Source organism: Antechinus flavipes, chromosome 5 (genome assembly GCF_016432865.1).
Source record: "Antechinus flavipes isolate AdamAnt ecotype Samford, QLD, Australia chromosome 5, AdamAnt_v2, whole genome shotgun sequence".
Taxonomy (NCBI): domain Eukaryota; kingdom Metazoa; phylum Chordata; class Mammalia; order Dasyuromorphia; family Dasyuridae; genus Antechinus; species Antechinus flavipes.
In genome coordinates this window covers 174,032,290-174,047,977 of record NC_067402.1, presented here as the reverse complement: position 1 = coordinate 174,047,977, position 15,688 = coordinate 174,032,290, and the positions used below count along the sequence as shown (strand labels likewise).

Here is a 15,688-nt window from a genome sequence, read left to right as displayed (position 1 = left end):
ATTTATCTACTTTTGTAAGTAAAGAAAACAATTTGAAAACATTTAATTCACAAAATTTGGGCTTTGAGAAGATTGCTGCCCTTTGATGTAATTGTTTCATTTTTAATTTCTATAAAGCAAATGGGATATAAAATTAATTTTGATGGGAAGGAAGTAGGCAAGCTGAAGAGTGGGAGTGGGGATATGCTGACAAAAGCTTTTGTTCTATTAGGGATAAAGTAGAGTCTCAAGTGTCAGAAGGCTGAAGAAAAATATAACAGAAAGCTTGCTCAGAGAAATAAAGATAAATGTCCATCAATGGAGAAATGGCTAACGAGTTAGTACATAAATGTAACAAAATATTACTATGCCATAAGAAACACAGATTGAAACACAGAGGAAAAAAGGGAAAACCCGTACAAATGGATACAAAGTAGAATAAGTAGAATTAGGAAAACAATATACACAGTGATCACAATAATATAAATGAAAAGAATGAGAAAAATGCAAATAAATGCTACAAATTATGATGACCAAGCTTGACTCCAAGAGAAAAAAAAAGCAATTCACCCCATTTCTTAACAGAGATGGTGATCAATGTGGGACATTTAAAATTATATTTTAGTTTTGCTAAACTTTTTTTCCCTTTTTAATTTTTACTTATAAGGAATAATTCTCTTGGAGGTGGAGAGGGCAAGAATATATTGGGAAATATAAGTGAGATAAAAACAAGGTATCAATAAAATGATTTTTAATGAAGAAAATGAAGTTGAAAGAATACAGACTTATGGGAGTGGAAATTCAAGCTGAGAACAAATAAAGAATTGCTGTAAGTCAATAATTAAAAGCTTATATTTAACACCAGAGAAAATAAGCAGTTAATGTCTTTGTAAGGAAAATCACATGTTCAGCACAGTACAATTTGGTTTTAAGCATTAAGAAAAACATCTAAAAGTTCAAATGTTTCTCTGAATACCTCCAGAGTTCCACACTGGACTGGAAGTCCTTAGATACCTCTAATATAGAAGCTTATAATTTCCTGTCCTAATGCTCCTGGCTCACCCTCACAGTGCTCTCTTGACTGAAAACCAGGGGAAATTTTGGCAAAGTTTTTATTCTCTATAGCCAATTCTAAACTATTGTTTTTGATGCTATTATTTTCCTTTGAAGTTCATATAATCTATTTAAACTAACTTTATCCCATTTCTGTTGGTCATTATCAGCCAACCTCTGGAACCTTCTTCACTAAATTTAGCATCTGATCACAGAATTCCTTTTCACCTTGCTCTCACCTTTTGTTATACAGTGCCCATACTGATACACTTTTAACACCCTGACCTAACCTCCAATCCAATGACTTCTATTTCCACTCTTCTCCAGTCATCTACTGGGAATATCTTAGAGCACATTATCAACCAGAGACCCTATACCTAAAAGATCTTAAATGGTAGTTTCCTTTAAAAAAAAAAACTGCAGTAATGGAGAAACCTATCTCCTTCATCTGCTGAATGGGGACAGCTTCAGTGGAGCGGAGCATGTATCTTGTCTCTGTGGGACTTAATTGCTTTCATTTGAATTGTCTTAGGAAGATTTTGAAGATCACCTGGCAGGAGAAAATACTAGACACTGAGGTCCTTTCTCAAACAGACTGCCAAGAATTCCAACTCTGCTTCAGAGAGCACAACTCCATTGGACTGGCTGCATTGTTCAACTGCCAAAAAAAATTATTTTATGGAGAATTCACGCAGGACAAATGCTCATAAGGTGGTCAGAAAAGTGATACAAAGATATTCTCAAAGTCTCTTTTAGAACTTTAGAATCTATTAAATGACATAGGAGACACTGGCACAGGACAACCCAGCATGGTGTGCTCTCATCAGAGAAGGTTCTATGCTCTATAAGCAAAGCAGATTGAATTAACCTAAAGGAAATGCAAAATGTGCACAATTAGAGAAGCTACCCCAAATGTTCATATGGACTAATTGTGTCCAGCCTGAGCCAGAGTCTTCTGAGCTTGTATTGATCTGATCACCCACATCGGACGCAGTGTAACTTGTCTCTAACATAGCAATATATTGGTTCTCTTTGAGTATGAAGAACAATAACCAGCCAACTGATCAACCAACCAACATGAGCTGTGACTCACTACTGAAGGACTTATTCTTTAGATTAATAGTAATCCTTGTCGCCTCCAGTCTTAATTAAGTAGAGCAATGTTCAAAAGGTCTGGCAACTAAGTCAAAATAAGAAAAGCTGACTACTTAATGGTCAATAGTGAGGAGAGATTATTTTCAAGGCAATCCTTTTTGGGGAATACAATTCCCCAATTTCAGCAATTATGGTGACTCCATGTACATGGCAGCACTTAAGCTATCTGGGCTAACATTAATGAGTGAATGTTCCCAGCCTTAGTGACAATCTCAGGGAATGAAGAAGTCAGGAGTTCAGAGTTGAACATTAACTGTCTAGAAGGTGATTTCTATAACATCATCTTGTAGAAAAAAGCAGTACTGCTAGAACTCTGCTATATGAAAGCTATTATTGGCCAGCCAGAAAATTGGAATTGTATTGGTTGCTCAGGCAGATAGGTCTGAGGAAAAGTAAAATATTTGTTCCATTGATACACAAAATTGTATTTGCCATAAGAAAAAATATTGCAGAAATAGTAATTTCTTTATGTTTATGTATCAACTATGTATTTTATGGGATTTAAGCATTTCATATGTGAAGAAAATAACTGGAAATAGGCCTAGTATTTACTTTTGGATAATAAGTACCCATTTTGGGGGGAGGGAGGGACTACAGACATGAAACATTTCTAAACTTTATTTAAGAAATAAATCTCCACCAGAGAGAAATAGTTAATGCTGGAATGTTGTGTCCTGCTTTCTAGACCTCCTAAGTTGGGGTGACAAAACATACTGTGCTTTCTAGAGCCCCCGTGTTCAGGTGTTGTGTGCTTTCTAGAGCCCCCATGCCGGGGTGCCAAAATATACTGTCTTAGTGGAGAAGTAATGAGGTGACACTCCCGAGGATGGTTAAAACATGGTGTCCGTTTATTCCAAGGTCTTCCCCCTTTATATATCCTAATAGGCATGCACTAAGTATATACTGTGCATGTGGGACCACATAAACAACTTGCTTTTGTATCTAGTTTGCCACCTGGTATCATTCTGCTTCAATCACAACACAGGTTGTCACCAACCCCTGGCTTTTCAGGAAAGCAAAGAGAAGGGCTCCTCCAAGAAGAGGAGATAGGGAGCTGAACCAGACATTGTTAGCAGGTTCCATCTGGGCTGAAGGGTCTTATACTTTACCCAGCATTCCCCCATTGATTGTGACCCTCTATACTAGAACTCCTTCCATCTTAGGCTTAAGCTTCCCCAGACTTGAACCTAGTATTCCCTTTACATAGGAAGGAGACTCCCTTGTATAACAAGTAAAATCTTAGGCTTTGTCCAGGATCTAAGGAGTTCATTCTAATGAATTCCAATAACATCATTCCTTTTGTGAATTTTCATATAAATATCTGATACTTATTTGAATTTGTTTGTTTCAGTCTTCCTCAACTATGATATGGTAAAATTTTAGTAATCCATTAATGGAAAATGGGGCACCCTTGTCTTAAGTGTCCTAATAATCCCTGGAGAGTTTTTGTCTACAAATTTTATCTTAATTACCCTAAGCATACATAGGGATGTACTACATAGGGAACACAGGGAAGAAACTATTGGTTACATAGCCCTATGCATTCACAGGGAAGAAGCTATGGTTAATCGTGTTCTGGAGAGTTTCCGGGAGAAATTTTTACCCAGGACAATTTTGTTTCATATCTAGGGGTGAAGGGTAACTTCAATTAGCAGTCTATAATCACTATTGGTAAAGACCCAGATTCACTGAGAGATCATTTGGAACTAGACTTGCCTTCTGAGAGGGAAAGCTCTCCTTTATCCCTTTCCTACTATTTATTTTAGTTTTCTTGCTTCTAGTTTCTTTTATTTTAATTTTGTCCTTTCCTAAATATTTTGGAAGGTACAGGTTCTTATAAGCACCTAATAGAGTATTTTATCAAAGTTATTTGCTTTTTGAATTTGTATAACTTTGAATTTAGGAATGATTGAAATCTTTCTTCTACGAATTGTAGGTCTTGGTTCTCAAAAAACTTAATTTTAGCATTGTCTAAGCACTGAGCTGAATGGGCTATGGAGACCTTTTTTCAAAGGCTTTCAAAACTGTACCATATAGACTATTTAGTTGATTTGTTGGGGTCACAGATATTTAAGTTGAGGGCAGTCAAACAAGATTTATGAGGAAAACTGTACTGAGGGAATTCCTATTGACAAGTATATGGAAGGCAATTACTTCATCTATGTTACAGAATGAGTTGGAAAAGATGTTACTTAATTACAATGAGAAGAGATTTATATGAAGATTTATAAACTTCTAGGAACAAAATACTGAGAGAGATTGTAGAACAGTTCCAGACATTTTAAATAATAGGATAAGCAACCAGATGTTTGGTATGGTTTAGTTTGACAGTTATACTGACAATCCCTTCCATTATATGTAATGAATACTGTCTCAAAATGTCCTCTTAATTGAGAGCTTACTGTTTGATGGTATGTTCCTATATATGCCATTCACCTTTCTCTAACCTTTTATAGATTATAGTGGTGAAATTATAATATACATACACCCAAGCCTTCTGATTACAATTCAAATAGCCTTTAACAGGCATATCTAAGGCATTTGGGAAACTATAAGTAGGAAAACAAAACTTTTAAACAAATCTGTTTAAATTTGGCTTCCTTCTACAAATATTAAGTTACAGAACACACCTGGAAAACACTGCCTTAGGCAGGCACATCTAAGTAATGTGACAGGCAGCCCAAGAAGTTTTCAGGAGAAATATAGAAAAAGTAGGGATGACAGATGTCCTTGTTAGAAAAGGTTATTAACCATTATGAATAGACTAGCAGAATGATAATGAATTAGGAGTCAATGAAATTCAGGCAACTAGAAGGTAAAAGTAAAAATTAATTTGATTTTTGTATAGTTCACTTTAAATATAAATGAGAAATAGTCTAACAGGGAGTTATCTGTGGGGGAAAAATCCAAATTCCCAAACCTAACACATCTTGTAAATTTAAAAATACTATGACTCAAGGCCTTCCTTTCTTGACATTTTTGCTGAATGAACTTAATCAACATTTAGTTGTTCTAGAATGACTGTGGCTTCTTGGTGAATACAAGAATGAATGTGGTCCCTTCCCTCAGTGGATTTACAATCTATTAGGAGAGAAAAGAAATATACATAGCATGGTATGACAAAAAGTCTCCCTGCCCCTAAATACTTAAAATTTATCAACAAGAGCTAAATTATGTTATACATATACACATACTTAAGTCAAGAAAGAGGATCATATGCTTTAGAAAAATTTCTATAAAATTATTTAAAATAAAAAGCTTTTGAAGCTTAATAAGTGATGATCTAGATTTCTAAAAATTTCACTTATCTTTCTCCAACACTGCTGAATAAATGAAGTACCATCCATAAGTGGGACTAGATATGTCATCCTTTGCTTACAAAGTCATCATCATATAAGTCTCCTATATTGTTTTCCCAGTAGGGAAGATGGATTTACACTGATTCTGACCCAATTCTTACCTAATGATGTTAATTTGTATGACAGGTGGCTGGGGTTAGGGGTTCTGTGGAAATTAATGAATCTGAGGCAGCTAGATGGTGAAATGAAAAATGTACCAGAGTTCAAATCCAACCTCTGACACTTGACTTTTACTTACTATATGACCCTGGGTCAATAACTTAATCCCATTGCCTCACAAAGCAAAGCAAAACAACAACAATAACAAAACCACCCCCAAATTAATTGGCCCACACAGGGATCAGAACTTATAAGTTGGGACTTCTTTATACAGGATATAGTAAACAACTAAGAAAACCAAGTTCAAAGCCAAACCCACACCATAGAATTTTGGGGGGTAAATTAAGTTTGTTTGATTGTGCTTAAATTTAATGAGAACTTTCCCCTTCTCACTTTCCTTTATGAAAGGTTTTTTTGGAGGACAATTTACTTTTCAATTGGGAGCACTTTACAATTGATTCCCTACTAACAGTATCAAAAGGCATTGTAAATAAAGTAGATAATTTTTGCAGTATAAAAGAGTTTATAAGATTTTGGAAATGGTTACAAGTTCTCTGAGGATGTTATTTGTCAGGGTTAAAGGAGAGTTGAGAGATTGTTATCTGGGTCTGTTCTCTCTTGCTCATGATTAATTACATTTGACTATGTGACCTGGGTCTAAACAACAACAACAACAACAACTTTACAATATGATATACCTGCAAACTAAAGGGGAAGGAAACAGAAGGAAAATGTGCTTTCTGGCAATCATCCCAGCATCCACAAATTGTTCTGCAACTGTACGGCTTTCTTTTATTTTTTTTTTTCTTTCTAAAATGTGCAGCCCCTGTGTTGAAAAACTAAGAATCTCCATTCAAAAGAAAATAATTGCAGAACAATGAACATCTCTTTGAATAGAGTATGTATTTTTATTTTTTAAAAGCAAGAACATTGTTCAATGGACATCATTAAGCATTCCTCTGACATATTTCTATTAGCTAAGTACTTTCTAATCACTTTCATTCATTTCCCTTAACTCATTAGGGTAAAGTTATGGTTAGCCTTTTAAATAATTTGACTGAGAGGTAGAAATGAGATTTGGTGATCTGCAAAAGTCTCCCAGAGTTTTAGGATTGCTAAACCTGGTATTCACAAACTTCTGTTAGATTACTTAATTCTTGCCATGTTTTCATTTGTGACTCCAATTGTATAATAAGAAAAAAAAATAATCTTGTATAAAATAATCCATATAGAAGAAATATGATATTCAAATGCTACCTCTAATGCATTTCTGGTACTTATTAGCACCATAACCATGGCCAAGTGACAACTAATCTCAGACTGAGTTTCCTTATTTTCAAAATGAGAAAAATGAACTTAGACTCTCGAAAGTCCCTTTTAGCTCTAAGTCTACAATCCTACTCTCTACATCTAAGATTTCAAAGCAGTTACTTAAATAGTGGTAGGGGAAATTCCCCCAAAACAATAGAAAGAAAGGTTGTATTTTTCAATTTATCTTATCTGCTTTTTTATAATCTCATTGATATCATGTTTATATCATTATTCATCTTAGCTCCACTGTAATCCTCATATGCTTTTCACATTCTCAATCGAACTATATTTACTTGTATCTTCATCTTGCCTTCTCCATAATTTTCATATACTTTTCACAGTCATAACAGAATATTTACTTATATGTTCATCTTATCTCCCCTACAATTCTAATACATATTTTATACTCTAACTTGTATATTTATATATGTATCTTATCTCCCCCACAATTTCTTTATGTACTTTTCATATTCTCAATCATACCATGTTTACTGAATATTTCTCTTATGGTCCCTCTTAATTGTTATACTTTTTATCTTTTTCAATTGCATTATAACTCATGAACTCATCTTATCTTCTCTATAATGCATATATGCTTTTCATAGTTTCAAAAGTCTTAGTGTAGTTGTAAGCTTCAAATATCCAATTTTAAATTTAAAACTACACTAAGATTCTTGAAACAATACTTATGTATTTATCTTATCTCCCCTGTAATTCTCATACATTTTTCAAATTCTTTATGTATATCCATATTTTTCACTCTATTTGAAATTTTTGATCAACCAGCACTTTTTAAGTGCCTGAAAATAAGTTAAATACCAACCTCTCAAAGATAAAGCAAAAATTCCCTCTGGCCAAAAGATGCTTACACTCAAGTGAGAGTCAACACAGTTTAAATAAGCACACAAACAACATGATGGATGGAAGATAATCTTGGAAGGAAGGTACTAGTAATTGGGGGAGAAGCTAGGTGTGGAGAACAGTAGATGTTGGGAAGGGGAATGGAGTACGGGATGACACCTCAGATGCCAGTTTGGTTGCCCCACGGCAATGGCTTAGCCCTCAACAATAATAAAGTATTTAGGAAGGAGTGAGGATTTGCCTGGGTGTTAGTGGGAAACATCACTGAATTTTTGGATATACGAGTTTCATATATCTATTGGACATGCAGTTTGAGATGCTCAAGAGGCAGTAAGAGACGGGAACCTGGAGGTCAGCCTAAAAATGAAGGCTGGAGGAGGAGAATCCGAAAGGTTCTCCCACCCTGAGGGTGCCTTATTTTATTTTATTTTTTTACAATTACCTACTGTATGTATGGATGAATGGAGCATCACGATGGGGGAAGGGATAGTGCCCCACTCTCCCAGCCCAGTTGCAGGATCCTTCTCTCTGCCTCACCCTCTTCCGCTAGAGGTCTGCTCCCCTGGAGGTCATCTCCTCCCTCCCCCACCCGATCATTCCCTTCCCTATTTCCTCCTCTTTCTTATCACCGGCAAGTCTAACCCACGAATTTTCTTCGAGCTGCCCCACCCATTTCTGGACCACTGCTCCATGTGCAGCTCTTGAACCTTCGAAGAGGTTGCGTCTTCGGTGGCAAACCAAAGGGGGTGGGAAGGAGGCAGTCAGCCTCAAGTTACATTTAAGTATAAGCATCTTTTGGCCAGAGGGAGTTTTTGCTTTATCTTTGAGCGGCTGATATTTAACACATTTTCAGGCACTTAAAATTTTTCACCCCACTCCAGGGCATATTAGCCAGGCTGTGACACAGCGAGTCTCCCAGCTCCGGGCTTCTCCCAAGTCTCTGACCCGCACTAATTAAGTGTGAGAAAAGGACTTTTGTTTTCTGCTTCTGTCTAAAGAAAGCCTTCTAGTCTTTTCGCTTGGCATGAGGTTCAAACAGTTAATCAGTGAATACTTAATTAAATGCCTACTACTGTTAAGGTACCGTGCTAAACCCTAGAGATGTAAATACAAGGACTGAAATCATTCCCTACTCACAAGGAGGTTGACATTCTGAAGGGGAAGATAAGTACATAGAAAAGTACAAGCCTCAAAAATACAAAGTTAATGAATACAAATATACACCCAGTCACCAAGTACAAGGCGATTTAGTGCAGGCATTAGGGGGAGGAGGCCAGGCTTCCTGAAGAATGCTGTATTTATTACCTCATGGTACATTACTGGGACCTTTGCAAAGATGCTTACTGGATACTACAAAAGGATAATCTCCCCAAGCAACCGAGCTCAATCTATAAACGTTTAGTAAATACCTGCTAGGTGACAGGCAATATGCTAGTTGCTGGAGTTACAAATACAAAAAAATGAAAGAATCCCAACTCTCCAGAAGCCTACATTTCAAGGAAGATAATGTATACATAGATGTATGTTCATAGAGACAGAATAAATATGTGCAGAATAAATAAAAATAAATACCAGGGAGTTAGATGCATGATAGCTAGAGAAGGACAGAAAGCACACAGTTCTACCTCCAGATTGTACGCAATGCCTTTTTTCTTAAATACTAACAAAGGAGATTTTGCATGCTAACAAGAATAGTGGATCAGATCTATTTGGCAGCATAATCTATCCTTTTCAAGAGCCACATTCTTTTTCTGCTGAGGCTACTACTTAGAACAAGCAAAAGGCCATTATCCAAGTTCTCATTCAGTAATGATGGCAGTTCTTTGTAAAGTCACTGGAGTTTAGGAGTTTTCTGTTTTTTTTTTCCTTTTTTGAAATGCAATGGCTTTTAAAACCTCTAAGTGTGATATTGTTGTTGAAAGGACCATTTCCAAGCCTCATGATGACTTTTTCCTTCTCCCAGTTTACTGTGTGAGACCATTAATCACTACTTTTTATCTTTTGAATCTTTGCCAATAGAGAAATGTTACTATGCTCAAGATTTCCTTTAAGAACTGAGGTGAAAACAGCTCTGGAGAAAAGGCCAGTTCTGAAATGAGAGCATATCACATATTTGCAAATAGTATATTAAAGTCTTCTCTATAGGAAGAAACCCACTTCCATTACACACAATTGTTTCAATTATGTTGTCATAGTTACTTCTTTGCTTTATCTAACTCTTCAGGATTGTAATTGTACAGTGGATATTTATTAATTGTAAAGATAAAGAGAGGCAATTCCAATATCAAGATTTTTTGAAATACATGTGTATTTTATTAAGTACAATACCTTCTATATTCACTGAACAATATCTGTATGTGGAGACACAGAGACAGGATGATGAGACAGAGAAAGAGTAGGATATCAAAGAGTAGGATATCATGAAGAGAGTGCTAAACTTGGAATACAGAAGATAAAGACTCAAATCTTATTTCCAACACTTTTTAGTTATATGACCACAGATCATATGTAACACTTCTAAAGTTGTTTTCCCATTTCCAAAATGGGAGTAAAAATACCTATTATAATAGGATTGTGCAACCTATCTCGCAAAAACTTCTGGTGCCATTCCCCTCATTTTACAGATGAGAAAACTGGAAGATTAAAGAACTTGCCCAAAGCCAGATAAATGAGTAGCAGCTGACATTTACATAGCATTTTAAAGGTATCTGTAGTTCACCCATAATTTCATTTGGTCCTTATACTCTGTGACAGAAGTACTACAAATATCTCCATTTTATAGACAAGTTAACTTCTGAGAGGCCCAAATGAGAAAATGCATGTACAATGTTCTTCAAATTTCACGTAAATATTATTAATATATAATTCATTCAGTCTAAGGAAGATACATTTATTATTATGCTGGCTTATATTGCATTTTTTGTTGGAGCTAATGGGGCAGTTAGGTGACAGAGTGGATAGAGCACTGGGTCTGACATCAGAAAGACAAGAGTTCAGTAAATATTTCTATATCTATGACAGGGGTGAACTCTGAAAATTGTATCCCCTAAATTGTGTACCTTTTTGACATGGGTGAACTCTGTAAAAATTGTATAAAATAATTACTGAAACTATGTCTTTTTTGATCTGCAAAAGAAGAAAGATTGGGATCTTCCAGGTTCCAGAGAGTTTAAAAGAAAACATACTTTTCAGACTGGGTCTTTTCTAAAGCAAATCATGCATCCAATTGGTAGCTGGATCCTCATTCAAGAAGCCTTCAAATTGATTTCCATTCAATTGGAGATCCAGGCCTGATATTGATAAGCATCTAGGCCTGGGGACTTTGGCTTTCTTTTCCATTTGAAACCTGAGCCTCAGATTTCCTATTAAAAAGCAATTTTAAACTCATTTCTTTGCAGAATGTGGAAAGCAGGACTATGTTTTGTCAAGGACTTCTCCTTGGAATAGCTGCCTATCAGGCCTCCTGCCCACTATGAAGATATATTCTTCTCAGTGCTAAACCCCATTTCCATACTAGGACCTTGTCACTGAGGAAGTTGGTCTTTTAGCAAAGCTGACTTCTCATCCAACAATAAACTTCCCTTTTTGCCACTTAAAACTTTTCAGGTTCATGAATTCTTTCACGAAGAACCTGTGCCAACCAGAAAGGGATTTCCCATTTCAACTCTTTGCACTGCCACTAACCTCATCATCTATACCCATATAAATAAATAAATATGGGTAGATTTATTTTTTTTTTCTAGCAACTAGATGAAGTAGTAAATAAACTGCCAGGCCCGAAATCAGGAAGATGTTCTGAGTGATTTCAGAATTCAAATCTGGTCTCAGACACTTTCTAGGTGGGTAACTCTTAGCAAATTCTTCAAACCTGTCTGCCTCAGTTTCCTCAGCTGTAAAATGATCTGGAGAAGGAAATAGCAAACCACTTCAGTATCTCTGCCAAGAAAAGCCCAAATGGAATCATGAAGAGTCAGATACAGCAAAAATGAATGAATATTAACAAAGGTCAAAATAATAATAGTATATCTACACAGTCCCAAAACCTTTATAGTGATTGCTTATTCCAAGAATCCTCAGTATACAAGTTAGAGACCACTGACTTTGAACAACAACAAAATAGTACTTTTATTGTATAATCTATCGTTTCAGTCATGTCTAACTCTTTGTGGTTCTATTTGGGGTTTTCTTGGCAAAAATAGTGGAGTGATTTGCCATTTCATTTTATAGATGAAGAAACTGGGCAAACAAGGTTATGTAATGAGTCTAGGGTCACACAGCTAGTAAGTGTCTGAGGCCAGATTTGAATATAGGAAGATGAGCCCTCCTGACTTCGGGCCTTGTACTCTATCCATGTCATTATCAAAAAGTACTATACTTTTTTTTTAATCACTCAAACTTTGTCTTTTTGTTGATTTGTCAGATACAGTAGGTTCAAATTCCTTTCCCCTTCCCTTTGAAGTTTGTTAATAAGGGGAAGGGATTCCCTTTCCTAAATTAATGTAATCACATAGACAAATCAACAGTCAATCAACCAAGCTCAGAAGTAATTACAAAGTATAAACTAAGTATTAAGGAATTTTCTCACAATCCTACCACTTAATGTAATAATACCTCCTTAAACAATTAGAAAGGGATTGTTAGTCTCAGATTAGTATATGATGAGAAATGATGACCCATGTAAAATACCTCATATTTGGCTGAAATAATCAGGCTGGATTGATGTATAAAAGCAGTAGTTAGTTCTGCAATGAATTCCTCTAGTAGTGGATGGATTCTAAATTTAGAAGTTCAAGACTCTAGGCCTAATAGGAAATCACTGTGGGGTGAGGGCAGGATTAGAGTTTAAGGGGTTGGGATTAAAGGATTTCTCTGTCTACTATTCCCATCCTCTACTGATGGTGGGACTCAAAGACTAAAACATTACCAAGCAATACCTCTAGATATTAGTGGAGAAGCACATCAAAGAGGAACAGGGTAATGCCTCATGGCAAAGAGAGACACCAACTATGAATGCTAGAAAGGGGTTGACTCTTAAGAGTACAGTAGAGAGCTACCCATTGAGCAAGCTTTATAAAAATGACATGGAGGGGGAGAACTTCCTTCCAGTTCAAGAGTAGTGAATTATCCCTTTACCATATGGGATCTCTATATATTCCTCATTACCATTTTATTCTAAAATAGAACCCACTTTCCTTGAGGTCATTATCTGTATTTGTGGGACACTCATTCCAGGCTTGAGGAGAATTTTTTTTTAGCAACTATTTGTACTAGTCCACCTAAATAAATACCTTTAGATAAAACTTACTTTTTTTTCAGTTTTGCTGCAGCTAAAGTGCCACCATGGATAGAGTACTGGGCCTGGAGTCAGAAAGACTCATCTTGCTGAATTCAAAACTGGTCTCAGATACTTAGTAGTGGTGTGACCTTAAGTAAGTCATTTAACCCTGTTTACTCCTGAAGCTGGAGAAGAAAATGCCAAACCACTGCATTATCTTTGCCAAGAAAACCACAAATGGGGTCACAAAGAGTTGGACTTGAATGAAAAACAAAAGCAAATATAGACTATTAGCTTATAAAACATTAATGAATTATTAGAGATACAAACTCTCAGATTTACCTTTCTTTAAAATGTGATAAAAATAGGTCATCTATCTTTCTAGATAATATGTAAGTGATTAAAATGTTATTAATAATACCCATAGTACCTAGTTCAAATGGTTATTGTGAATTTCAAATGATATAATCTATGTAAAATCCTTTGAAAAGTGCCTAGTGACAATGCACTATTGGTAGAGCTGTGAACTGATCCAACATACCTGGAAAGCAATTTGGAACTATGCCCAAAGGAATATAAAATGGTATCTACCTTTGACCCACCAATACCACTGCTAAGTCTGGATCTCAGAAAGATTAAAAAAAAAAAAGAAAAAGGACATCTACCTATCTATTTATACATACATTTATGGAAGCTTTTTGTGGTGGTAAAGATTTGGAAATTGAAAGTCTGCCCATCAATTGGGGAATGGCTGAACAAATTGTGGTATATGATTGTGATGGAATACTATTGTGCTGTAAGAAATGACATACATAAACTAATACAAAAATGAAGTAAACAGAACACTATATATAGTAAGAGCAATATTGTATGTTGACCAGTTGTGAATGACTTTTGATATTCTCAGCAATACAATGATCCAAGACAATTCCAAAGGACTTATGATTTAAAATGCTATTCACTTTTACAGAAAGAGTTAGTAGAGTCTCGATGCAGATTGAAGCATACTATTTTTTACTTTATTTTTCTTGACTTTTTTTTTGATGTATATTTACTTTTACAACACAACTAAATTGGAAATATGTTTCATGACTGAACATGTATAACCTATATTACATTGCTTACCTTCTTAATGAGGGATGAGAGGAGGAAAGGAGGGAGAGAATTTAGAATTAAAAATTAAAAATAAAACAAATTTTAAACATTGGCTTTACATGTAATTAGAAATTAAAAAAAACACACACCAAAAATAAATAAATAAAAAATAATGAATGAAATTTTAGCAGCCCTGTTTAATATAGAGCAGTGCTGATTGATGAAATCTTGCCACTTCAGGAGGAGACATATAACTTCTGACAGGGTAGAGAGGAAACTTTGTCATGAGCACTGGTAAGAGACCAGGTCTTTAGGAATCAGATTGATGTTTTGGTCCAAAAGTATTGATGTTTGTCTTGTTTAATATTTAATAAAACTTAATTGCATACCCCCACTTCTCCCACCATCACCAAAAAGGAAGGAAAGGAAAGGTGGAAAGAAAGGAAAAGAGAGAAAAAGAAATGAGAGTAAAGGAAAGGAGAGGAAAAGAGGAGAGTAATGGAGAAAAGAGGAAAGGAAAAAGGAAGAGGAAGGAAAGAGAAAGGAAGGAATGAAGGAAGGAAAGAAGGAAGGAATGAAGGAAGGAAAGAAAGAAGGAAGGAAGAAAGGAAGGAAGGAAAAAGGGAAAGAGGAAAAGAAGGGAAGGAGAAAGGAATGAGGGAAGGGGAAAAAGGAAGGGAGGAAGGAAAAAGGAAAGAGGGATGGATAGAGAGAAATAGAAATGCTTAATAGTATAACAAAAAATATTTGAATTGTAAGTTTCATTTGGAATAATTTTTGTCAACTGTCTATTTACACGATAATGAGAGCAGGAATATAAAAACCATTTACTTCTCTATCGTTTCTTGTATTTCATTCTCATAAAAATCAGTTCAACTGAAGTTTACAGGAAGAAAAGATCTTGGAAACTATTCATATTAAAAGTTTCCAGTTTGCATGAGTTCATATCTAGGAAGAATAAGAGTTGCTTAATTGATTCACATAGACATACAGTATTTTGCTTTCATGGAACACCTACAAACTTAGAATTCAAATTTTTTGGGGCAATGAGACCCTTCCTTTACCATGGTGCATTTTTATGCCAATAGCCTTTACTTCTCACATCTTAACCCCTAGTGTGATGTTAGAGTGATGCAATCCATCATGTTCAAATACCCTATTCAATAACTATTAGAAATCTGGAGTCCCATGTAAAAACAGTTTTTAAAATAATAAGAGAATGATACTAAACAGTTGTCGGGAAACTTTACCCACTAATTTCCCTCTGCTTTCCTAAACCAATCCTATTCTAGAGAAATTTTAAAAAATATATATTTTTCCCATGATCATCAATGTCATTGGAGTTATAAGAACACCTTAGAATAATTCCTACGCAAAAAAAGAAAAAAATCACTCTGTAAGAAATTTCCCAACTCAACCCTAAAGCTCAACTTTCTCTCCAAGATCCTCATTTTAGGAATTCCCTAACATTGACATATCAGTTAACAAATTACCTTGAACT

The 15,688-nt window shown here is 35.4% G+C and overlaps 1 protein-coding gene across 4 annotated transcripts in view; it reads right to left on the bottom strand.

Moving 5' to 3' along the window:
- The window catches only part of LMNTD1 (lamin tail domain containing 1), a 130,211-nt gene extending 116,385 nt beyond the window's left edge, over positions 1-13,826 (bottom strand). For all 4 annotated transcript variants that reach the window (XM_052001322.1, XM_052001323.1, XM_052001321.1 and 1 more), the window contains exon 1: positions 13,776-13,826. The gene's annotated coding sequence lies outside the window, so the exon portion shown is untranslated. The remainder of the gene's footprint in view (positions 1-13,775) is intronic.
- Between the last annotated feature and the right edge of the window lie 1,862 nt (positions 13,827-15,688).